The sequence below is a fragment of the Dama dama genome, chromosome 14 (assembly GCF_033118175.1).
Source record: "Dama dama isolate Ldn47 chromosome 14, ASM3311817v1, whole genome shotgun sequence".
Lineage (NCBI taxonomy): Eukaryota > Metazoa > Chordata > Mammalia > Artiodactyla > Cervidae > Dama > Dama dama.
Window position 1 is genome coordinate 46386821 of NC_083694.1, and position 25863 is coordinate 46412683.

At 59.5% G+C, this 25863-nt stretch overlaps 1 protein-coding gene across 5 annotated transcripts in view; it reads right to left on the minus strand.

Annotated features, from left to right (window-relative positions):
- The window catches only part of TP73 (tumor protein p73), a 75127-nt gene that overhangs the window by 21764 nt on the left and 27500 nt on the right, over window positions 1–25863 (minus strand). The window lies entirely within an intron of this gene.

The window sequence follows — 25863 nt, forward strand, 5'->3', positions numbered from 1 at the left end:
GCGCACCTGGAGGGAGCTGCCTGTGGGGGCGGCTCCCAGGGCTGATGCCCTGGCTGCACTCTCTGGGGGCAGTACCTGGCTCAGCATCCTAATTTCTTGCCACCCCACCCCCCCAACCCTTCAGTTCAAAGTGGGGAGACCTTGCCCTAGGGAACAAGGCAGAAAGAGGGTGCCCCAGGGTGCAGGGGGCACACCCCAGGCTCCATCTAATGCAGGGGCTGCCCAAGAGGCTCTGGGGGTCCAGCCCTGTACGGTTGGGGGCTGGACGGCGGCTGAGCCAAGAGTCACTTTCGAAGGGCCCCTACAGGCGGCCTCCATCCATCGGCATCTGAATGGCCCCCCGAGGTTCCCCCTGCTAGCATCTTCCACACCCTCCGCACACGGAAGGAACAGGAACTCAGCCTCACTGTGTGGGCGTGTCCCCTGGGTCACCCTCTGCAGGGTCCTGACCATCAGTCCCCGCCAGGCAGGAGCTTAAGGGAGACCCGAGCAAAGGGAGAGGGTGCCAGCCCATGCTTCAGTGCCTTGAGGGCAAGGCAGGGCAGAGGCCCCCAGGAGGGCTGACACGGAAGAGCCCCCTCCTGATCAGGAGACTTCAAGCAGGAGGAGGTTCAGAGGGTGACACAGTAGCTGACAGGGACCAGACCGGCTCTAACCGCGAAAGCTAACCCGCTTCTTCTCTGTGCCAGCTGCGCTCCGCGGAGCTGTTCCTCCTCACCACCTGGGGTGGGCACTGCCGCCCCTGCTTGTGGATGAGGAGACTGAGGCGGGAGAGCGGGTGATAACCTGGGGACGGTGAACTGGGGGACTTGCCTCTGGCGGGCAGAGAGCCTGGAGTCCCCCTAGCGGGGTGAGGGTTAGGGGTCGGGGGAGGACGGGACAGTGGGAGGAGGGAGCAGGACCAGACAGGAGGGGAGGGGAGAGGACCGGACAGTGGGAGAGGGGCCCTCCTGCTCTGTCCTCTTCTTCATAGTGAAAAATAGAAGAGCAAGTTCCTCCCACGGATGATCAGGAGAAACTCCGCCCTGGGGCAACCCATGCTCAGCACCCCTCTGCACATCAAGAGGCTGGGGCTCCATAACCCAGCGTCTCCTCCCGCTCAGTACTCCGCCCCAGGCACACATTCCCTGGGGCCCCTCCCAGCCTGGGGAGGTGACACCTCCCCTGAGGTCTGCCCAGCCTGGAGGCAGCCCGGCTCGGGTGATCTTGGAGCAGGGAGGTGACTGGTGAAGGACAGCAGGTGGCTGGTTCTTAGCAAAGCCACCGCTCCCCACTCCTCGCGCCCACTGTGCCTCCCCGAGGTGGGTGCCCCGGCCCCGAGGGCCAACTGCCACCAAGTTTAGATCGTTTGGCAGCGGGGCAGAGCCCCCAGGCCCACCCGTGCCCTCCCCATCAGGGACAGCCAGACGGGGTGAGGCCATCAGGGCACCGACAGGACGCCCTGGCCGGATCTGCCATTGGACAGACCCCTTGAGCAGATCCCTTTTCTATTTGAACCTCCAGGGCCATTCCCTGCCCCCTGGAAAGCTGAGGCTCCACCACCAGTGGGACAGGGAGCCCCGCAGGGCAGACCCCGCTTCACTGTCCCATTGAGCCTCCCTCCCTGGTCGGTGCAGCACCCCCACCCCCGCCACAGCCTTCCTAACCTCTGTGCCTACACTTGTAAGATGAAGGGGGCCGGGTGCCCACTGCCCACCTTGCAGGTGGACAAGCAAACCGCCGAGTCCGTGTGATGGAATGTTATTCCGAGCTCCTGATGCCACAGCCCGGAAGAGAAACACACCACGCGAAGGCGCAGACACAAAAGCTCAGACATCTTCTGTCTCTGTTGACTTGACAGTCCAGGGGCGGCAGACACGGGGGAGAGACACAGGAAGGGGGCAGCCAGGACTCAGGTGCAGGTTCCCTTCTGAGACTATGAAAATGTGCTAAAATGGACTGTGGTGATGGGTCCATGTATCTGTGCATTTTTAAACTGAAGTTAAAAGCAACATCAGTTGCTATCTGATGTGTGAATTTCTGCTGTACAATAAAGTGACTCAGTTATACACATCTATACATTCTTTTTTGTATTTTTTTTCTATTCTGGTTTATCACAGGATGTTAAATATAGTTCCCTGTGCATATAGCAGGGCCTTGTTGTTTATCCACTCTCTATATAATAGCTTGCATCTGCTAACCCCAAACTCTCAATCCTTCCATCCTTTACCCTCCTCCCCCTTGGCAACTCTAAGTCTGTTCTCTCCGTCTGTGAGTCTGTTTTGTGACTATATTTAAAAAACACTGAACGGCATACTTCAAACTGCATACTGCAAACTCTGAACTGCACGCAGCTGAGCTGTGGGGTAGGTAAATTGTAACTCAGTAAAGCTACTGAAAACAAAACAACAAGGGACTCTGTGGATCCTCACCTCTCCTGAGCCCGGGTTGTTCTGGGGATGGGGGGATTGACAGCCACCCCCTCCCGAGGGCCTGCCTGGGGAGTGCTCTCACACCCCCTTGCTCCAAGAGAGCACTGTTCTGTGCCCCCCTGGTTTATGCCTCCCCACTGGACTTCAGACCCCACAAGGACAGACCTTGTCTCACGGGCATCAATGTATCCCCACATGGACACAGGAAATGCAGCCAGTGTGAACTGAGTTGTGCTGTGAGCATAGAGAACCAACTCCAAGGACTGAGTGCCAATGAAAAGAATAAAATAAAATATCTCATTCACAGTTTTATATCGATGGCATGCTGAAATGAGCATAGTTTGGGATAAGTAAAATACATTCTTGAGTTATTTCCATTGTTTCTTTTCACCATTTTTAATGTGGTTACCAGAAAATGCAACATTATATATGTGGTTTGCATGCCGTTTCTCCTGGACATTAGGCACCAGACAGGATCCTCAATCAGTAGCCGATGAGGGACTCACAGCTGGAATTATTGTTATTACTATTAATGATGAGGGACTCACAGCTGGAATTATTGTTATTACTATTATTACTATTAATTATCAGCATGCCCTTTAGGGGTGTAGTTCATTTCTCATTATGGTGTGGTTACTCAAGAGGGTTCCTCCCCTCAAGAAAGAGGGTTGCTGCACAAGAGAGTGAGCAGGTACAGGGATGAAGGGATAGACGGATGGATGGATGGAAGAATGGAGAGAGGAATGATGAAGGGAGGGATGGGTGGGTGGATGGATGGATAGAGGGAGGGAGGAATGGAGGGAGGGGTAGAGGGATGGATGGATAATTAAAGGAGTGGAGGGATGGAGGGATGGATGGATGGATAGTTGAAGGAGTGGAGGGGTGGAGGGATGGAGGGACGGATGGATGGGGGAGGGAGGAATGGAGGGAGGGATAGAGGGATGGATGGATGAGTAGTTGAAGGAGTGGAGGGATGGATGGATGGATGGAGGGGTGAGGGGGCAGCAGGAGCCCCTCCCACCATACGGATGCCCAGGAATGAGCACAGGATGTGAGCCTGCTCCCCCATCACAGGAGGCTGAGAGCCCAGTGGGTCCTGGGGGGAGGAGTCCCAGCCTGCCCTCATTGTTTTTCTTGTCTAGGCGGTAAGCATGGCCCCTCTGGAGGGTCTTCCCTGTCCCTCCACTGAAGGCTGCAGGGAGCCTTCCTCATCTTGGCTGCAGAAGCGTCCTGTGTCCTGAGCAAGGATGGCCCAGGCCAGGGGTCTCAGGTCCATCCTCCCTGCTCCATCCCTAACAGGAAGATGGCCCACACCAGCAGGGCAAACAGCCCTTGCCTCCCAGTTCAGGAGAGGCGGGAGGCCGCCCCACGACAACGTGTTCAGATTTTAACTTGTCCACATTCTTTTCAGATCTGAGGCGGGTGCCAGGGAATTAGTCATTGAACCAAAAGGAGCCGGGCCGATAGGATCTACACGCCCAGCAGCCACAAAGCAGGGAGGGGGACGACTTCCAGCGGGCTGGCCCCTGTGCAGGAGACCTTAATGAGATGTGGGACCGTCGAGTCCAGAGAGGGTCCTGCCCCCTCTGCAGGCCCTCCTCTTGCTCCAACCTGGGTTCAGAGGCTTCCTGTGGTCTGGGGTCCTGGGAAGCCCCACCCGCCTGCCCGGGAGCCTGAGGACAGTGGCCCTGTGCTGAGTCCGGCTCCCAGGGGCAGATGCTGTCCCTGGGGACACTGGGGCTGCCCCTTCCTCCCTCGTGCTTCCCCAGAGACACCCTGCCCACACCCTGGAGCCGGCTGTCCCTGCAGCTTTTCCACACGGCTTTGAGCACGGCTGGAACCCGCAGATTAAAAGCGAGGCACCTCCGCCCCGAAGGGCCCTTTCTTTCCTGCCCACAGGAAACTTCGCATTTCCTTCCTCCTGACAGGAGCCTTGCTGGGGACCCCCGCCCCCCCCAGACCCAGCTGCTAAACAGGAGCCTGGACCTGAGGGGAGGAAGGGGAGGCCAGTGTGGTGCCTGAGGTCCAGGGTGGTGCACCCACCAGAGCTTGTGGGGGAGGGGAGGTTCTCCAGAATCAGAGGCCCCCCGGAAGCTGAGACGAGACCCACTTGGCAGCAGCAAGGAACTTGGGCAAAACCAGGACTTTTTTGGTTTGTTTTGCTTTCAATAAGAACTCCCAAGAGAGTGGGCTGATCGGGACACGCCTGGCCCGCGGCGGCCCACAAGTGCCTACATGCGCGTGCTAGGCTCTGGGACCGACCCAAAGAGGGCCATGAGCGGGAGTCGGGAGCCAGCGGGTAGCCTCTACTCCTGCATCTGAGGAAGTGCCCGGCCTGCCTCTCCCAATGGGCGGGCGGGTGGGGTGGGAGCACTGGGAGGGGGTCGGCCTAGCCAGCCCACTCCAACCCTCGACCATGCCTCCAGCTGAGCAGGACGATGTCCCAGGGGCCTCTCCTGCCAGGACCACGCAGCCCCTCCCAGACGGTCCTGTCCATCTGCTCCACAAACATGTGTCCTGAGGTTCTCTGTCTACTTAGAGCAAGATGCTTAGCCGGGAGAGATGGGTCAGAGCTGCCCTCCAGGTGCCTGCGGTGTGCAAACCCACACGGGCAAGGCTTCTGGGTTTAGAGCGCCTAGATTTATGTACCAGCCCCCGCAGGGCAGCCGGGCTTGCTCCCTGGGTTAGTGTTTCTCGGGCAGGAATCTAGAGTGGCCCCATTTTTGCTCCGTGTGGGACAAGGGCATGGACACCTTGGGGCCCTGGGCTGGGGAAGGCGTGTGCATGCACGTGCTCAGCACACACAGGGCTGGGGCAAGGGTCCCGCAGGCAAGTCAGCTGAGCGAAAAGGTTAGATGGGGAGGGAGGGGAGGGACCGAGGCAGCCCTGCCCCTTGGATGGACACCCCGCTTGGCATCGGGAGTCCCAGGGAAAGGAGGGGGCTCCCCGAAAAGCAGTGGGGAGAGGTCCAAAGGGGGCTGCTCCTGGGTGAGATTCCGTCCCAGCTCCTGCCCCACCCCCGCCCCCACCCCTCTGTACCCAGCCCCCAGCCTCAGGGGCCTCCCATTCAGTCCCCGCTCATTGGCTGCGGGTTCCCCCGCTTCCCCGGCAAAGATTAGCCCCAGACTGGACGCTCAGAGGCTCTGGGCTGAACTAACGGGATCCTGGAACTCACAAGTAGATCCCCCAAATCACACATGTCCATTGTACCTGGGTGCTAGGCGCACTTTGGGGCTAAAGGCAGCTTCAGCCCACAGCAGCTCTTCTGGGAGACCCTGGTGGGAGTGGCCCCATGTGCCAAAAGTGTCTCTGCCTGCCCTGGGGTTGGGCTGCCTCGCAGGGAAGGCAGGGAGGCTTCCCCCGCTGCGTCCTCCTCTGTCCCCCACCAATCGCCATCCTAACCAGCCTTCTTCAGAACCTAGGCTTCACTGGGTCCATCCTTCCACTGTGAGCTGGGTTCTGTAGGTTTATAAGTATCCCATTTTACGTGTTTATCTATTTAGAATTTGTAAACCATCTCAAATGATTTTGGGGGGTGTACCTGGAAAATAAACTGCCTTTTACAGCCTGTGTCCCCACCCTTCCTAATCTCATGCCTTCCTGTGTCCATGACCATCTTCAGCAAGGCTCCAGGACGCTAAGATCAGACCCCAGCAGTACAGACCATGCGGTCAGGGATCCAGCACAGATTTACAATCAGGGACAACAAGCACTGATCTCTGGAGTAAAACATATTTTTAGTGAGCATGGCAACAGAAAAACTTGTCAGTAAAACTTAAAACAACTCTGGAGGCTAAGCAGAGGGAACTGGGAAACGTGGAGCTCAAACACTGATTCAGGGAGCATCTATCTCAGCTGCAAGGACACACCTGCACCTCTGGGCAGTGACAACAGCTCCTAGGGAGCCCGTTTCCAGCCTCCTCGTGACCCTACAGGTGGTACCCCAGGGCCTTTGCTTGTGCTGTCTCCCACTCCCACTCACCCCCAGTGCCAACTGTCTCCTCTACCTGCACCACCTCTCAAGCCTCACCTCCTCCCTGAAGCCTCCCAGGCTCTCTTCCCCTGTTTCTATTTTCCAGGGCTTCCTCTGCTGCTTCTCTGGGTAGAGTAACCAACACAGTGACGGACACCTGTGTGGGTCTGCATCCATGCCCACCTTTCACCAATGGCTTCTGAGGGTCAAGCCGTTAATAGACTAAAAGGCTGAGAAGGGTGCCCAGCACCCAGCGTGCACGGAAGCATCTGCTGTTGTTCCTAGCAGCTCTCTCTCCCCGACCTGCCCCAGGTGGGCACAAAGGCCACAGTCCTGGGAGCTACTGTGTGGACAGCATCGTTTCCAGTTCCTCCTTTCCCAAGCTCTAACCCATCCTGCATTCTCCCGCATTTCTGGCAGAAACGGAAGTTTCATGCTTTTAAGTTTTCTCCTTTTCATTTAAGGTCTGGTGAGGAGAAGACTGTCACTCAGGATGCCCTCCCAAGGCCCTGAGGGTCTGTCCCAGAAAGGATCAGAAGGGACTCGGCAAGGAACAAAAGAGACAGGACAACTCAGAAAGTGCCAAGGAGCCTGTCTGGCAGGGACCAGCGTGAACAGGGACCCAGGACGAGACACATCATTGCAGGATCCCAAGGAGAGGTGGGGAGAGAGAAACTTCCCCGAAGCACGGGAGCCCTGACCCTAGACACAGGGCTCCTCCACCACAGTGGGCCACCCATCAGATGCCCTATTTCTACATTAAGAGCCTACTGAGTTTCCGGCACACCTGCAGCCACAGAAGCAGCTGGCCAGCACCCAGTTCATGGCCCGCGAAGTGTGCGCCGTGGGCCGAGTGCAGACCTTATCAGAGGCTTGAGTATGGCCAGTACGTGGGGAATCTGGGAGGGAAAAGTGGCAAGGAGCACTTGCTGACCTGGAGCTCCTGTCCCCACAGGAGCCAAGCCTGCTCAAGGAGGGGGTGGGGGAGGGGGGAGGACCTGCCACACCTTTGCCTCTTTAAAACGGCCCCCCTTCTGGCAGAGGGCTGAACTATTTGACAAAGAGTCGTTCCCTCCCCCATAGGCAGGGTTGAATTTCCACCAGTGCCCAGGTCCTGCCTCTAGGGAGCACTGGGGGCCCCCGCCCATCCCAGGGCTTCCAGACCCCTCTGGCCCATCCCAGCCCTGTCTCTTCCAGGTGGCCTGGCTGCATGGCTTGGCCACTGTGTTCTCAAGAGGCCACGAGCCCTGGTGACAGTGGCCAGGCAGCAGAACACCCACTGGCTATGTCCCAAGGAGCCCGTGTGGGCTCAGGTTTGCCCCCTGGGGAGTGGGTTGGGGCGGAAATGCAGGATTCTAGAGAAGCTAGCAGCGTCCTAGGAAGACGCTTTTCTGGGCTGCCCTTCGTCCCTGCTCCTTCCGGGAGAGGCAGTGGCATTAAGTTCCCAGCAGACTGAAAGGAACTAAGGATCAGTCTGTCTTTTTTTAACTGGGAGGTGGGGGTGTCCCTTTTCCTCTGGCTGTAAGCCTCCACACCTTTGTAGAACCCACTGCAAAGGTGTCACAGTTGCCCTGGCTAAGCGCGTCTCACACCCTTGACCCTCAGTTTTAGAAGCTGAAAGCGAGTCTCCGTGGATTCATGTCGGGCCAGGAGTAGGACTGCTCTGTGTGGAGAGAGCAAGCAGGCAACAGCTGGCCTGGGCGCCCTCCCCAACACCCCCCCCAAGCTCTTCTTGCTTTTTGACCTGAGCTAGGTTCACAAGGATCATGTGGGGGACCCTCGAGAACCAGAAGGGAGGTCTGGCTGTCGAGTTGGCCCTATCCATGTCCCCCATCCTTTCTCCGAGACTCCTGACGACAGGCAGATAAGATGTTTTCCAAAGACCCAAGAATCCCAAGCACAGGTCCCAGCACAATCCACCCGTGTCCTTCCCAGACGTGCAAGGTGGTGACCCACCAGCCCGAAGCTTCACAACTTCCTCCGTCTTCCTTCCCTCACTCCCTCCTGACTTCCATCCTTCCCTCCCTCTCTCCTTCCTCTTCACGTCCCTCCATCACTTCCCGGTCTCCTTACCTCCCTCCCCTCCTTACTTCCCTCCCTCCCTCCCTCCCCCTAAACCTTGCTGGGTCCCAGCGGACATACCCATGCTGCCTCCACCTGCCTGTCTGCTGCACCCCAACTCCCCCCAAAGCCTGCAACTCCCACCCTGCATCTAGCACTGCACCGGGGTCTGCAGACAGTCTTCACAACCCCAGGGGAACAGGCTCTAGGCTGCCCTCATCTGCGCACCGGCATTCCAACTGTGCAAGGCTTCCCTACTGGCTGGCTGTTCTCCCCCAGAGAACACTTCATCCTTTCACCCCATGGAAGCCCTGAGCCCTCCAGCTCACAAGGGGGGCTCTCTCTCTCCCTTGCTCCTTCCTCACTCTCTCCAGGCCCTGCTCTAGGCCCACCTCCCCAGAAAACCCTCTCCAGCAGCCTGGCCTGGTTGGTCCCTGCAGGCAAAGGGCTGCAGCTGAGCCCTAAAGGGCATGGCCCACAGACCCATCCTTTCCTTTCCAGGTGGGGCGACCTCCTGCTATGGGAGCCACATCATCCTATTGCACCTGTCTGTGTGATCTGGTGGGGGACTTCTCTTCAGCAAATCGGGTAAATATAGTAAGTCCCCTACAGATGTACAAGTTCCGTTCTGAGAGCTCATTCGTTAAGTTCAATTTGTTCATAAGTCCGGAAAAGTTAGCCTAAGTACTCAGCTAACACAATCAGCTATATACTACTGTACTGTAATAGGTTTACAATACTTTTCACACAAATAATGCATTAAAAAAACAGAAACATTAAAGAAAACATTTTTAATCTCACAGTACCTTGGAAAATACACTACAACAGCTGGCACACAGGGGCTGGCATGAGTAAACAGGCAAGAGTCACTGACTGGAGAAGGGAGAGGAGGTGCGAGGTGGTGGAGCTGAAGGGTCGCCAGCAATACAAGACAGGAGGCAAGCTGCAACGTCACTCACGCCTGACGCGGACGGCATGGGTTCTGATTCCTTGCTGGATTCAATTTTATCTGCCCTCCTGAAAAAACGACCCAGGGATGACTGCGGCGCAGCTCTTTTTCTCTCATCTCAGATGACACGGCAGAACTGGATTGCACTCTGAACGGCTGCTGCAACCTTTGTGCACCGTTCTACATTCCAGTCTTGTGCCTCGGATGGGAACAGTGTCTCCTCAAACAAAGAAAATCCCTGGGACTTCCCCAGTGGTCCAGCGGTTGAGACTCCCCCTGCCAGTGCAGATCCACCTGCCTGCCGATACGGAGGACACAGGCTCGATCTCTGGTCCAGGAAATGAGATCCCTTGTGTCCTGGGGCAACTAAGCCTAAGGGCCACCAACTGCTGAGCTGGCGCTCTGGGGCCTGCAAGCCACAACAAAAGAAGCCACCACAAGAAGCCCTCGCACCGCAACTAGAGAGTAGCTGCCACTCGCCACAACCAGACAAAACCCACACGCAGCAACGAAGACCCATGGCAGTCAAAAATAAATAATTTAAAAATGCATTGAAAAAGAAAATCCGCTTGCCATTTCCTGTGTTATGAGTCTTCTTAGCAGTCCCAGCTACATCACCACTGCTTTTGTGCTTGCTTCTGGACCTCCTGGGCTTGAAATGAAGCCACTGCACCACCATACATGATACAGTAAAGACACGAAAGCTCAACCACTTGGAGAGGATGCACACACGTGCAGTGGACGCAAGACACGTGAATAACTTATGTGACTGCATCTTTGAAAGTTCTCAACTGAAAGGTTCGCATGTAGGGGACTTACAGTAGCATTATCTGTGTCTTACTCCTGGGACCAGAGTGTGCATCCAGATCCCAGACCGGAGTGGGGCTGGGTGCAAGGTGCTGGACTCCCTGCCCTGTGGCGCCTCCCTATTTCCCTCGGGCTCAGATGTCACCTCCTACAGCACGAACCCCAGCCTGTCATTCCCATCCCAGGAACAGCATCTCCTAACCCAGGCCTCCACCCTGGTGGCCCCCTTCATCTTGGTCCCCGCACTAGGGGAGGGTTAGGGTCACCCTAGGTTTGAGGCCCTGGAGTCAGATCCCAGAGGCTCTGCCTGGGGAGGGTCAGCCAGGTGCCCTCTCCTCTGGCATGCTCAATCTGCTCTGACCCCTGTCCCCTGCTCCCCAGAGAAGGATATCAAGACCAGACTTTCAAAATCTAGAGCACGAAACTTCCAACTCCGCGATCTTCCCTGGCAGGCATGTCTGGGCTTGGGCACAACCTCGCCCAGAGGAAAGTGACTGACGGGCCGTCTGGGCTTCACTTGGAGATAACCCATCCCACTCAGAGCGGGACCTCCAGCCCGCTGCTATTTCCCACAGCGTCTCCCAGAGTCTGTGATTAAACGGATGGAAATGCCAACAAGATTCGACTTGTGCTTGGGGGGAAAGGCTCCCGCTCCTCCAGAAAATATGCACACACGCTCTCCTCTCTCGGGGCCTTGCCCAATCCTCGCCAGGGCCGTGTGGAACTTTCCACACCTCGCACCAGGGGAACATGCCCCCAGAAGCTCCGGCTGCACTACCGCTGAGGGAGGCGTGTGTCTGCAGGACCCGCGGCGGGAGCCTCCGCCTGCAGATGGCGCTGCTGAGACAGTGAGGGCCCCGCCTGGACCTGAGCACATCTGTAGGGTCCCGCGCGGGTCTGGGGTCTCTGGCTGCGCCCCTGCTGGGCTCTGCGGAGGCCCCATGAACAGGCAGGTGACCCACTGATGCAGAGTCTTTTTTTAACCACTGGAAAAGGGGCCCAGTCCACGTCCCACACCTCCCAGGGTGCCTGGAGGAAAGAGATCCTGGAGGAAAGTGAGGAGCTTGGTGATCCCTCATAGGCACAGCCAGCGGGGGTATGGTGGGGTGTTGGCTCTCCTTCCCCCCCAGCACCACTGGGGGGCGGTCAGCCCTCTCACCCCCTGCCTGCAGCCCCAGAGTCAGACCCCTGTGTTCTTTATCCATCCTTTTATCTGTCTGTCTGTCCATCCTGCAGATGCTAAGCAGGAAGACACAGAGGGGCCATCATCAGGGTGGCCGCACTTCTCAGTGGGGAGGCTGTGACAAGAGCAGTGAAGGGGTAGGGAGGCAGTGGTGGGCGGGGAGCCGCCTGGGGCGCTGGGGAGGGACTGCCTGCATTTACCCAGGAAGCCCCGCAGGCCGACCCCAGACCCGCCCTCCAGCTCTGAGGCTGGGGCCAGCTTCCCGGGTGTGGGAGGCAGCTCAGCCCTTCAACCCTCATCTCCCAAGCACCCTCCCAGGCGCTAGGAGACAGCAGTGGGCGGGCACCAAGACATAGCTGGCCCATACCCTGCACCCTCTGGAGCTTGGAGAGTGGATAGTAGAGGAACGAGAGAACTGGAGAGTGACGCTTCACTACAGGCTGAAGACAAAGGAAGACAAAAAACAAAAGCAGCCCAGTGGCGGCCCAGGATGCGTGGCTGGGGGGCCCCGGGCCAGTGGGGTTCTGTAGGCAGGAGGGAGAAGATGCCACCAGCTACCCGGGGAACTGGGTATCAGGACGTCTAGACTCAGACATTGGGGAGGGGGAGGGCCTTCAGGCCAGGGAGCTGCAGGGCCGAGGGCAGGACACTGGTCAGAGGAGCAGAGCTCTCCCTACGGGAGCCTGTGGGGGGCTGAGACGGGGAGGGACACTGTGTAGCATGGGGCTGACTGGCTCCTGATGAGAGCGGAAGCTGGTGCGGCAGAAAGGGCCCAGGAAGAGCTCCCAGGTGTCGTGGAGAGAAGGGAGGAAGGGTGGGTTTTCCACCAGCTGAGACCGGACAGTCACCGTGGGGACGGTGGGGATACCAAAGGCGTGGGTGCTCTAGGGACAGACGAAACCTGGCAAAGGGACAGAAGCCTGGGCTGGCGAGCCCGCCTGATGGGGTGACCCCTCTGTCCCCCAGATCAGGTTCTGACATCCTCTTCCGGAACGGTCAGCCCTCCCCGCAGTCCCAAGGCCTTGGAACCTTGCAGCACGAGCTAGGGAGCCTAGCCCAGTGCCCGCGCCCCCCAGTTCAGCTCTGTCTGCTCCCATCCATGGGAACGCCTCCTGCCGGGTCCCCTGAGGCCCCTCCCTCTTCTGTCCTGGCCACCCCGCCCTCAGCAGCTTCTCCACCCCCTCCCTTCCCAGGCTGCCCCTCCTGTCTCGTGGCAGGGTCTCTCCCTCTGCTCAGCTCCAGTTTGGGGAGATTCAGGGGAACAGCGGGCTTCTCTCCAGCGCACAGCCCCACCCGCCTTGACTATGAACCCGGGCTCCTGGGGGCGGGGGGCATCTCTGCCCACACCCTCCAGCAGCTGTTTCAGCCTGTGGCTCAGACTCTGCACTGTCCTCCCATTTGCAGGGTTGAAGAAGCCTGAGCATTTTTCTCAGTGTCTCTCCTGCCCTTATTCTGAAAGTCGTCTTCAAACCCTCCCTCAGCTGACCGCCTCCCACCACCCTCATTGCTCCATGTCCCACCACCCCGACCCTCGTTGCTCCATGTCTCAGGTCCCAGGCACCAGGCTGGCACTTCTTGGGCTCGACTGCTCGGCCCTCAGCCCCACCAGACATCCCCTCCAGCTTCCTCCCGAGGCTTCAGGAACTCTGCTCCTCTTTCTCCTCTTGTTCACCTGTGCAGTAGCCGAGACGCGTCTCACACAACACAGCCAAAGCAGAACGCTTACTTTCACCCCAAATCTCACTTCTTCAGTTTCCCAGCTGCATAAGTGCCAACTCCCTTCACCCAGTTGCTTAGGTCCAAACCTCCAGCCCATCAGCAGACCCTGTCCAGAACCCAGGGCTCTCAGCCCCTCCCCTGCTCCCTCCGGGTCCAAGGCGCCTGCCTCGCTCCCCATCCCGGTCTCCCGAGGCTCCCAGCCTCACCCTGCCATCCTGTGGTCTGCTCTCAGCACTGCAGGTCGGGCTGCTTCTAGAACTCAGGAGGGATCCTGTCCTCCTCTGGTGTGCCCCGCGTGCCCAGAGAGGCAGTAGACTCTCAGCAACTATTTCTTAAAGCCCCGACTGGCCTTTCCCTCCTGGGCCCTCCTGTCCAAAGCTGCCCTTCCTGTAGAAGCTGTCCTGTCTCTGGGGGTGGGGGGCGGGGACAACCCTGCTCCCGGATACACGGGAGATCCCGGCGCTGTGCCCTCCTGTGCTGCCCAGCCCACACCACACACCTACAGCGCCCATCCTAGGCCTGGCCCCCAGGACGGTGGCCCAATCATCCATGAGCCGGCCTTCCATAACCTTGCAGACCGGGTGGACCTCGGTCCATCAACAGAGGCAGGCACGGGGCAGCCAGCGGCGTCCAACATGCCCGTCTCATGCTGTGAGGGTCTAAATTGATACACAGTGAAACGGGGGCCTGGGAGGCAGCTGGGTGGGTACCCTGGACACCCACCCGAAGGACTATGGGACCATCCGGGTGGTAATGGAGCTCATCCCATCTGAGGCGGGCCCCACAGGCCCTCAGCTCCTTCCTGCTCTGTGAGCTACTGGTCCCAGCCAGAGGGAGAGGCTGCTCTGACCAGCACCAACCCCACCCCGGCACCGGCTGAAGGACCCTAGTAAATGGGCCATGGCAGGGGGCTGTCCAGCCCTGACCCAAGGGCGGTGGGAGGGAGCAGGGAGTCAGACATGTGCCTTCCTGGGTCACCTACTGGCACAGGGCTGCAGGCAGCTGCATTGGAAATGGGGCTCAGAAAGGCGGGTACCCCAGGAGACCAAGTGGGGGCCCCGACAGCTCCATGCTTCCTTCCTGGCCCAGTGGGCTCCTGATAACCACAGGGGCGACCACATGACCTCCAGTTCAACCCTGAGTGTTGGTACCACTTCCCCTCTGCACACAGTGGGCTGATCGGAGGTAACCTCCCGCGGATCAGAAGCGGAGGCTCTTTTACAAATCAGAACCACCCAGCCCAGCCCCCTGGCCCCAGAGGCCCCCACCTGCCACTAGAGCTGCTCTGGGCACCCGCTGACCTAATGAATGAACAGATGGGCCACGGCTACCCTCGGTCTTCAAGAAAGCCAGGCAATGACAGGGTTGGCGTTGCTGGTCCCCAGGGCAGGGCGGCAGCAGCAGGGAGGACGCCAGGGGGTCCCTCCCCACCACCTACAGCCCCTGCAGGGAGGCGGCGCTCCATGGCCCAGAACTGGGGTCTATGACCCCCATCACTGTGCCTCTGCCTCCCCAAAAGGCAGTGAGCTGCAGCCTCGGCTGACTTACATGGCGACACGCACTTCATGCAAGAGGACAGGTTGTACCAGAGTCCCCTGTGTCTGAGCCGGCCGGGTGGGGACACTGGCTTCCAGGGCCCGGGCCTCCAGGCTCTGCCTTAAGTTCTGTGTATGACAACAGACCCCGGGTGGCAGGAGACAGCCCCTCCCGGCTCACTCACCATCTGCATGGACAGTCTGGGGTACGGGGCTGCTCCCCAGGAACTTACCGTCTGAGCCCAGTGACAGGGGCTGGTGGGTGAAGTGAGCAGAGATGGGCCTCCAACTGTGGCCACATGGGGCTGTGCCCTTTCCCAGGGCCAGGTTTCAGATAGAAAGTTCCCACCAAAGGTGTGGAGACACCATGGAGCTTCCAGATGTGGGAGCAAGATGTCAGCACCCGGTCAGGCTGTATCGAGAGGCCACACACCCTTCACCCCTCCTGGGCCACACCCACGACATCACTCTTGCCGTGGTCTCCTGGGAACACCTATCTGCAGGCACAAATACACATACCTGTCCTAACACACAATGTGAACAACAGCGCATACACCCACTGTCACCCACAGGCCCAGACACACGCACACAAACACTTGCACACACACACACACACACACACACACACAACTGAGAACCTGCAGGTCTTTGTGGCTCCGCACACGGCGCTTGTCCTCCACTCCCAGAGCTTGGGGACACCTGGACTCTGTCCAGCTGTTCACCCCACCCCTCTGCCCACTGCTGGGTCTCCCACAGGGCACACAGTAGCCATGGACCCCACTGCATCCGCCTCCCCAGCAGGAGAAAGGCCTGAGGGAGCCACTGCGCCCCACTTCCACCTGCTCAATTAGCAGCCTGGTGCCTGCTGGCCCCGGGGACTCGGCACGTCTGGAAATGAGCCCCAGTCCCCGGGGCTCAGGATACAGGGGCCAGGGACAAGCTGCAGACCCGTCATTCTCTCTGCTGGCCAACTGCCCTCGTGAAGGGCAATAGGATGGCCTCGAGGCCAGCTTGCGGCCAGCCCTTGACCTGCAAACTCAGCTGGCAGGAAACACTCCTGCCACCGCGGTCAATAGAGCAGCATCCCAGGTGAGGATGCTCTTGACTTGGGAGCAGGTGGTTGTAGCCTAACAGCCGGAATCCCAGGAGCAAAGACGACCTCCAGGGTATGCTGAGCTCCTGCGGCCGGAGGCAGGGCTGGGCAGGCCGGGCGGCTGACCCTGAGCTCAGACAGTCCAAAGCTGGGGAGCATCTCATCTCCCACATCTCGTGGCTGGGCCACTAGCTGACCAGACAACCACCCACCCTCCTCTTCCTGGCTACCGGTTTTGTCCCGTTAGCGGGCACTGGTCCCCAAGACATCTCCAGGATGGGCCGGCACCTACCTCCAGCCCCTCGGCACCTTCCTCCTGCCTCTGGCCCCCCTGGATGGCGGCACCCCATCTGGCAGCAAGTGCCTGACCAGGGGAACCAGGGGGACAGACAAGAGAATGCCCAATGACTCTTCCACCAGGCAAAAGCCCCACCAAGGCCCCCCCGAGAAGGACAGACACAGGCACCCCAGCTGACCCAAAGGACCCAGGAGGTGCACCTACCGAGGCGAAGTGCTGCATGGGGTCACTGACGAAGAGCATGGTGGGCGCGCGGGGCTCTGCACACGCCGGGGAGCTGGCGTGCCGTGGGACGAGGCATGGGTGTGGGTGGCCAGGGGGCCGGGGGCAGGGGTGCAGCTGCCTGGCAGGGTGGACCGGGCGGAGAAGCTTGGCGGCTAGGGGACCAGAAGCGAGGGATGCTCTGGAGCATGTGGGCTGGCCAGGGGCACTTTGGCCCTCTCCATCTCCCCAGTGCTGTCAACTAGCTGCATCTAACAACAAAACGGGCGGCCCACCCCTTTATTCCTCATGACTATTCATCAGAGTCCAGGGCAGGCCTCAGCTTGCCCACTGCTGGGTTGGACCACACCACGGAGGCTGCGCAGGGAGGGGGGGGCACGCAGGGCCGCAGGCCGGCTCCTCAACGAGGCTGCACTCAGCTCCTTCTGAGATGCTGCCTATGGGAGGCCGTGGGGGGCACAGGCCTCCACCCCAGAGCCCTGGAGGGGGCCAGCTTGGGCCCCTGAGACCTCGAGAGGCCAAGCCAGGCCACCCCGAAGGGAAGAGATGGTGCCTCGGCCCCAGCACCTGGGGCGCAGTGAGTCTTATTCTTGCTCAGGGAACGCGGTGGTCCTCTGGGGCCGCCCCAAAGGCCTGAGCAGAGAGGAGAGGTACATGGGGTGACTGTGCTCCCCTGGGACCCCACAGGGAGCCTGGCAACAGAAAGAGCAGCGGGGTGTGACCCAACGCAGCCAAGTCTGCGCCACAGACTCTGCCCAGGTTGCCGCTGGCCATGCCCCTGCTGCTGCCGAGGCCCTGGAATCAGAGGGACGTGGTCCGGAAGGAGGACCGCTGGAGCCCTGCCCACCACAGGGCTGATGGCACTGCCCTCGGCACTGCTGGGAGTTTGGAGATGGGGACCCGCCTACCCGGGGGCTCTGTGGTGGTCACCACTTCTCCCTTCTGAAGGAACCGTGCATTCTAACGTAACCATCTTTGGCACAAAGCTGCCCCTGGCATAGGGGCCAGGATACTCCCTGGAAGGTCAATTGAGCCCAAACCATGTGAAAGGAGATGTGAAGCTTCCAAGTCCCCCAAACCCAGCTGCTTCCCCCCTCCAAGGAGAGCTTAAAACCCCTCTCCTGGCCTGTTCTAGCTACATGCTGGGGAACTGGGAGTGGCAGGGGCTACACAGAGGGAGGCTCGGCCCAAGGAGCCCATCAGTATGTCCAGCCCCCCCAGGTCCTCTGCAGGAGGGAAAGGGGGAGCCCAGGCAGAGGACGTGTAGCCAGTGGCACTCCCGAGGGGCTGGGCTGGGAGCCCCTGGCTCAGGCTCTGTGGGCCTTGGTGGCTGCAGCCAGAAACACGACTCAACACGCTTGGCCTGAACCCCAGGACTCTGGGTGGCTGCGGCTGTTACTCCCAACACACAGGTATCCATCAGTCATAATGAGACAATCGAGGAAAACCGAGGGTTTGAGGTGCAGACGTGTTAGGAAGCGGGGCTGCAGCGGGGCTCAGGCTGCAAGTTCCAGCCAGGATGCCTGCAGGCAGGAAGGCCGGGGGCGGGGGGCAGCTATTAGTCAGTGAGGTTCCTATGGGTGCACTCAGGCTTGCCCCCAAGAGGAACAGGGGCTTGGCAGGTGGCTGGATGGAGGGACACAGAGACATGTAGCAGGGGAAGGGGCTGGGGTCGAGCCCCCACCCCTACAGGGCATTGTGAGACACTGGGAAAAATTTGATCAAAAGTGGCGCTCTCCAGGTGCGCCTGACCTAATTAGGGACTGGTTGTCCTGATGGCCTCAGGAGCCAAGGCTGAGGGGAGAGGGTTTGTGTCGGGGGAGAGGGGATGGCGGGCAGTCTCTGGGAGCTGAAAACAGCGGCCCTGGGTCAACAGCTGACAAGAACTTAAACCTGAATTCTGCCAACAACCAGAGCCTGGAGGAGGTCCCAGCCCCAGACGCAATTGTAGCCCTGGCTGATGCTTGGAGTGCAGCTGGTGGGGCCCTGAGCAGGGGGCCCAGTGGGGGGACATGCAGGACTCCCAACCCACAGAATCTGTGGGACAATAGACATATGTCATTTTAAGCCCCTCTGTAGGTGGGGATTGGCCACACAGCACAGCTGACCAATACACCAGGGGAATGAGCAGGTGGCCAAAGACTCAGGGGGAGAGGAAGGCCAGGGCCCTGAAGAACCCTGGGCCACTAGGACGGCTGAAGGGCAGCCTCAGTCTCACTCAGGCCTTCAGGATACAAGGTGGGCCCTAGGAGGAGTTGGCCACCATGTGCCCTAGACCAGAGGCTGCCCAGAGCAAGGCACGGTCGGGTCTGAAGGTCTCCTCTCTTGAGCCCTGGTGGCAGCCCTGAAGGCAGAGGGGCCACACCCTACCCACACTGCGGGGGCACCTGGGGCCTGAGAACCAGCACTGTCCCCGTGGCCTGATCCCGGGCAGGACTGGGAGTCTCAGGGTGAATGACAGCGTCTTCAGCTCTCAAAGTGCCGGGCTCCTCACCTGCCCCAAAGCATCACCCGCTTCCTGTGCATGTATCCAAAGTCCTGGCCATCCGGGGACATGACCGAGGGGCCGGGCCTCTGCCCCCAGGGACTCCTTCTAGCTCTGTCCTCAGCTGCCAGCCCTGGCCTCCCAGGTCACCCCCAGGGCCCTCGGCACCTGCTCTTCTGAATTTAACTCATTGGGGGCTCCGCCCCACCAACCACTTCCTCACACTTACAGCAGCAGGATGAGGGGTATTTTCTTGCTTGGCGCACCTGTGCAGGAAGGGGTGAGTCACCAGAAGGGCACAGGCAATGTGCCTGCTCAGGGTCCCACTCCTCTCAGTCCCTCCAGACCACCCACAGGCAGGTGGATCTGTCCCCCACGCCCTCCCACCCCAGGAGGTAGTGACCTGGCAGCTGGCTGTGCACTCAGAGGGTCTTCCTACCGAAGTCTAAGGAAGGGCTGGTGGGGGCTCCTTGCCCCTGAGCTCCTGGCCCTTCCTCGGGACATCAGGCCCTCCTTCCACCCACCCGTCCCTTTCTGGGGGCTGGCTCAGTTCCCGCTCCTGACAGTTCCCGCTCCAGGGACTGTACACACCGGGTTGTCCCCTCCTCATCCTGGGCCCCCTCCCCAGGCCAGGAAGGCCTGTCCCTGGTGAGTGCTGGGGTCTCAAGCCCTCAAGAGTGTGCAGGTTTTAACCCTGGCATCTGTCCCTTGCATAGCTTGCTGGGCACCTGAGGAGAAGCTCCAGGGTGGATCAGCCCCCAAATGTCACCCCCTCCATGGTCCACGACAGCTGTAACCAGTGAAAGGCACCAGGAGAGGGGGAAGGGATGCAGGCAGAGGGCAGGCATGGGCAGCTGGCCCAGGAGGTGCCCAGATTCTGGGAGGATGGGCGGGGGAGATGGGGGAGGGGTGGTCAGGGCCAGCTTCAGCATCAGCTGAGCTCCCCTTCCATGCATCTTCACAGCTGGTCAGAGCCCTGCCCCTGTTTTGTCCTGAGGGACACTGAGAATCAGAAGGCTAGGACCATCCAAAGCCCAGGCCCACACCTGGCCCAGGGTGCATACGGCTGCTGCCTGCTCTGGGCCCTACGAGCATGCAACATGGGGGGCTTCATCCTGTCCGTGCTCCTCGCAGACTGGGGGTGGGCCTCCAGGACCAGGGGAGGCCCTACAAGCTTCCCCTTGTCGCAGCACCTGCCCAGGGCCCAGGGGTCACCTCGCTCCTCATGTCCTCTGTGCCACCCTCCTCTCAAGCCTACAGGAGGCCAGGTGCTCCCCTCTCTCCTCTTGCAGGAGGTGGGGCCCTATGTCGTGGGTGAGTCGCCCAGGTTCTGCAAGGACTAGAACTGGAGAGGGCAAGAGCCCACCAAAGGGCCCCCAAGGTGGGCCTGGAGCACCAGTCCTTCCTGGGCACTGCAGACTCTGGGGCTGGGGGAAGCTGCTACCAGGCCCTCCCTGGCTCCACTGTTGCAGGTTCCAGATGGAATGACTTTGTCAAACTCGGGCTTCATCCCTGGTGTTGCCATCACATCTAACGTTTGTCACACCCTCTTACAGGCTGGGCACCAGCAGTCATCCTCAAAACCCTGATGGTTTAGATCCTCATTGACCCATTTTACAGACAAGTAAACTGAGACCCAAAGGGTCAAATAACTCCAAGCAAAGATGTGGGGGTGGGATGTGACCTCTGAGACCCCACACCCTCTGCACATCTCGGCCCCATGGTGCTTGGACCCTTCCTGCAGCTACCTCGGGGTCCCCACCAGGAATCCGTGCTCTGGGGCTCCTCCAAGGCTAGGGGCCCACTGCTCCCACCAGGGCACTTCCCCTTTAACTGCCTGACTCAGCTTCCTCAGCTGCCCAGCGTGGCAGGAGGGTGGTCAGGGGCCCCACAGGGCTGGGGGAGCCTCTGCCGGGGCCCCAGGCAGCCTGTCACTCCAGCTCCACAAGTGAGGGCCCTAAGGTTCAGGGACATGGGGGAGTCGATCCTGGGACAGACTGGCTCCTCAGGTGAGGCCCTGCCCACGCTGCCTGTCAACACCGGCCACTAACGCAGTGGGTGGGGCAACCGTGGGTCCCCGTGGTCCATCTCCTGATGGAGCTGGGGTGCTGCTCAGGTACCTCTAGTCCTGCAGGAAGGAGTCAGCCTGTTCACCAGGGCAGCCAAGGGGGGTGGAGAGCCAGGGCCCCCGACCACAGTAGGTATGACCCCGGGGACCCAGGGCTGGGCCCCCAACGCCAGGAATGCCTAAGCCTCGTCTTTTGATGGATGAGCCTCATGACCCGGTGAAGGGGGTGGACCTGGAGCCTGGGGATGGGGTGCTGATGCCCACTGTCACAGAGGCCAGAGGCCAGAGGGAGCGCGTGGGGGCCCGTGTGTGTGTGTGTGTGTGTGTGTGTGTGTGTGTGTGTGTGTGTGTGTGCACGTGTGCATGTGCTCAAGTGCACAAGCCTTTACACGGAGCCTGAGTCACAACTGCAAGGTTGGCGGAAATGAGAGCTTTCGACTGTGCATTCGCTGCTCTCTTGTGACCTGAGGCCTGGCCCTGGGAGCACCTGATCTGTCACCAACTGGAGTTGGGGGCTAGCCTCACTGCCCCAGCCCCAGACTTTCCCTGATGAGGGTGTGGACCTGCTGGTGGGTGGGGATGGAGCCATGGGGGTGGGGGTGAGGCACTCAGGACACCGCCCACCCTGGCATCAGTAGGTCCCCACCCTCAGCAGCACTGTCCTGGGGGCTGCATTCTGGCCAGAGAGATTGGTTTCCAGGTTGGGCTTTAAAATAACAGCGCCCAGTTCAGCTCTGCGGGGCTCCCTGCCAGCTCCCTGGGCTCCGTGGGCCCCTCCAGGCCCCCAGAAAACTCGGGCATCGACCCTTCCACAATGCAGCCTGGCAGTGGCCTCTGCAGTCAGCTGTCCAGCTGCATCTCTGAGGCCCATCTTTGCCTCTGAGTGATGTCAGGCTGCATGAGGGTGAGGGCTGGGCTGCATGCCGGCCCCTAGACCAGTCTCTGCTCTCAGGATGGCTGGCGGGGGTCAGGATGAGGCACCCAGAGGGGGCCTGGCTTCCCTCACCCAGCCTTGCCCCCAGCCAGGGCCAGCATGGTTCCGGGTATCCCCAGATGCCCTCTGGGAACCCACAGGATTTTTACTAAGAGGCCTGTTACTACCTGCCAGACTCAGTCCTCTTGCTGGCAGAGATGGGGGGGGGTCCCATCCTTGTTACCCCATGGCTGTGAGGGAAGTCCTCCCCAGCCAGCCCAGACCTGCCAGCATCAGACATCCTCCCTGGAGAGAGGTGTCCCACCCCACAGGACCCTAGAACTGGCCTCTCCTGATGCTGGGTCATCAGGGTCTCCCAGGCCCGCTGACCCTCCAGGGCATGAGCTGGGCAGCTAGGAGGAGGGGCTCATGGAATTCTGGAGATAGACCCCTTAGGAGACCGTGTTCAGGGGCCCTCCCGCCCTGGAGCCTGGTGGCAGCTCCTGTTGCTCCACAAAGTGTGTACAGGGCAGGTGTCTGCTTTTTTATTGTGATGTAAGCCCTAACACGGCTTTGGGTGGCTGAGGCACCCACTTCAAAGACATGAATCTTCAACAAACACCTCGCTAGCTACACAACTAAGTCAAGAGCCCGGTTGCCCCACCGTGGATAGCCCCCTCTCAGAAAGCCCTGAGTGACCAGACAATGGACCTTGGAGTGACCCCACATCTCCCTGCTGCGCTTTAATTCCATTGTTGGATTTTAAATTCACCAGTAAAGGGACTTCCCCGGTGGTCTAGTGGTTAAGAATCCGGCTTGCAATGCAGGGGACATAGGTTCAATCCCTGGTCAAGGAACTAAAATTCCACATGCCGTCGGGGCAACTAAGCCCATGCATTGCATCTACAGAGCCCACGCACCACAACTACTGAGCCCACGGGCCACAACTACTGAACCTGCACTCCACAACTACTGAGCCCTCGGGTCACAACTACTGAGCCCATGGGCCACAGCTACTGAGCCTATGGGCCACAACTACTGAGACTATACACCACAACTACTGAGCCCACGGGCCACAACTACTGAGACTGCACACCACAACTACTGAGCCCATGGGCCACAACTACTGAGCCCATGGGCCACAACTCCTGAGCCCTCAGGTCACAACTACTGAGCCTGCACACTACAACTACTGAGCCCACGGGCCACAACTACTGAACCTGCACTCCACAACTACTGAGCCCTCGGGTCACAACTACTGAGCCCATGGGCCACAGCTACTGAGCCCATGGGCCACAACTACTGAGCCCATGGGCCACAACTCCTGAGCCCTCAGGTCACAACTACTGAGCCTGCACACTACAACTACTGAGCCCACAGGCCACAACTACTGAGCCCATGGGCCACAACTACTGAGACTATACACCACAACTACTGAGCCCACGGGCCACAACTACTGAGACTGCACACCACAACTACTGAGCCCATGGGCCACAACTACTGAGCCCATGGGCCACAACTCCTGAGCCCTCAGGTCACAACTACTGAGCCTGCACACTACAACTACTGAGCCCACAGGCCACAACTACTGAGCCCATGGGCCACAACTACTGAGACTGTACACCACAACTACTGAGCCCATGGGCCACAACTACTGAGACTGTACACCACAACTACTGAGCCCATGGGCCACAACTACTGAGACTGCACACCACAACTACTGAGCCCACGGGCCACAACTACTGAGCCCATGGGCTACAACTACTGAGACTGTACACCACAACTACTGAGCCCACGGGCCACAACTACTGAGACTGTACACCACAACTACTGAGCCCACAGGCCACAACTACTGAGACTGCACACCACAACTACTGAGCCCATGGGTCACAACTACTGAGCCCATGGGCCACAACTACTGAGTCCACGCACCACAACTAGGGAGTCCATACACCTTCACAAAGATCCTGTGTGCCACAAGTAAGACTTGATGCAGCCAAATAAAATAAAAGATCATTACAATAAAATGATAATAAATTCACCAGTAAAGAGTGGAGGCCCAATCCCTAGGCACACCATCCTGGCCTCCAGTACAGGCAGAGCCTGTCTTCTCTTTTTCCACTTTCCCCCTATCCCCTGCAGGGCAGGTAGTAGGGTTCCGGTGAGCACCCCAGGCATTCTAACCCAGAGCATCACTACTGACAGGCTGAGACCCACCCATTTGTGGAGGATGCAAATGTCCAGGAGAGGGGGACCTGGAAGTGAGAGGTCAGGACCCTTGGCCCCTGGGGAGGTGTTGGCTGACTTGAAGGGTCTGAACGGACAAGATGGCACTACCTGGCCCAGCAGAGGCCTACCCTTTCCCAGTATCTGCCTTGGTTTCCTCACCTGTAAAATGGGAATACAACAGCTGTGTCTGCCCCGACAGTCTCCTGGGTAGAGACAGGAGGCTGGGATGGGCAGGCAGTTTCCTCCAGTCTAGCCCAAGGGGCTCCTCAGAGGCAAGGATGTCACAGGGGTCAACCCTGTGACTACTCCCTGAACCCCCAACCTATCCCGGCTGCAGGTACCTTCCTCTGTCCCACTTGGGTCAGTGGGCCCTGGGCCAGACAACAACAAAGAACACAGAGACTTTTCCTCCTCCCTCTCCCTTTCACCCTGGCTCATTCCCATGACTGGAGCCACCCCCCCCCCACCCCCACTATTCTCAGAGGGGTGTGTGCTGGGATAAGAGCTCCAACTCCTGGAGGGGTCTCTCCAACTCCAGAGGGGCCCCCCTGGAGGGGAGGGGGCAGGCTCTGAGCTCATCCTGCCTCCAGAGTTCCTGGCTCCACCTCCCTCATGCACCCTGGCCCTTGGCCTGCTGCCGGTGCCCCAAGGCCCTCATGCTGCTCTGTGTGAGGCCAGCGGCCGTCCATGGAGCCCCCAGCGAGCAGAGCTGAGGACAGAGGCTGAGCAGCCGGGCTTCATCCCCAGCGGACAGATAGCAGGAGAGAGCAGAGCTGAGCCCTGCCCAGATAAGACACAGAAGACAACATAGTCCTCTTTCTCAAGGTCAAGGAGATGTTCCCAACTACACACGCTCAGAAAGGCTCCCTGGAGGTCACAAAGGGAAGGGTGTCACCCCACAGTGAGTGATGTCAACCCCCCCACAGGCCTCTCCGCTAGAATCCATCTTGGCCAAGAGATGTGCACACACAGGGGAAGAAGTGAAAGTGAGTCTCTCAGTCCCGTCCGCCTCTTTGCAACCCCGTGGACTGTAACCCGCCAGGCTCCTCTGCCCGTGGGATTCTGCAGGCAAGAATACCGGAATGGGTTGCCATTCCCTCCTCCAGGGCATTTCCCTGACCCAGGGATCGAACTTGAGTCTCCCACATTGCGGGCAGATTCTTGACCTTCTGAGCCCCCAGACATGTAGGGGACCCTGAGGTAAACCAACTTTGGACTCAGGACCAGGTAAAGCATGATGACTGGCCACAGGAAACCTGCAAGAAACACCCCATAAAAGTGGTTCAAACCCCCATGAGGGCGCAACACTCTCCCTTGGAGTCCACCCATGTGTCTATTCACATGTACCCTTTTCCTCCTAGTAAGCACTTTTCTGCTTTCACTACTTTCTGTCTTCCTGGGAATTCATTTCGACACAGCTGACGGGCCAGGGCCTCATCACTGGCCACTGGTCCCTGGTGGTTTAGTGGTTAGGATTCAGCATGCTCACTGCAGCAGCCCAACCTCAGTCTCTGGCCAGCAACTAAAACCCTGCTTCAATCCGCTGCAGTCCGAGGCCACCTGAGATCAGAGCCAGGTGCTTCCCTCATGCTCTTAGCAAAGGTCCTGAGACAGGTGCCCACCTGAGGGAACCCTGGGCAGGGAGCCCACAGACAGAACTCAGCAGCCCCAGATCCAGCAGACATCATGCTGAGGAGGTGACTGTGGGGGGTTCTGGGGCATTGCTGGGCTTCCCCAGGGCTGGGGGTCCTTACACACTCTTCTTGTGTCCTGCCCCCCACCTCCTGGCACCCCAATGCCTGGCAGGAGTATGGCCAGCTACCTCCTCCTGCCAAGAGGGCCACCCAGCGCGGCAGGGCCTGAAACGTAGCAAGACAGGCAGGTGTCGGGGCCTTGGATGCTCCTGCAACGCCCCCT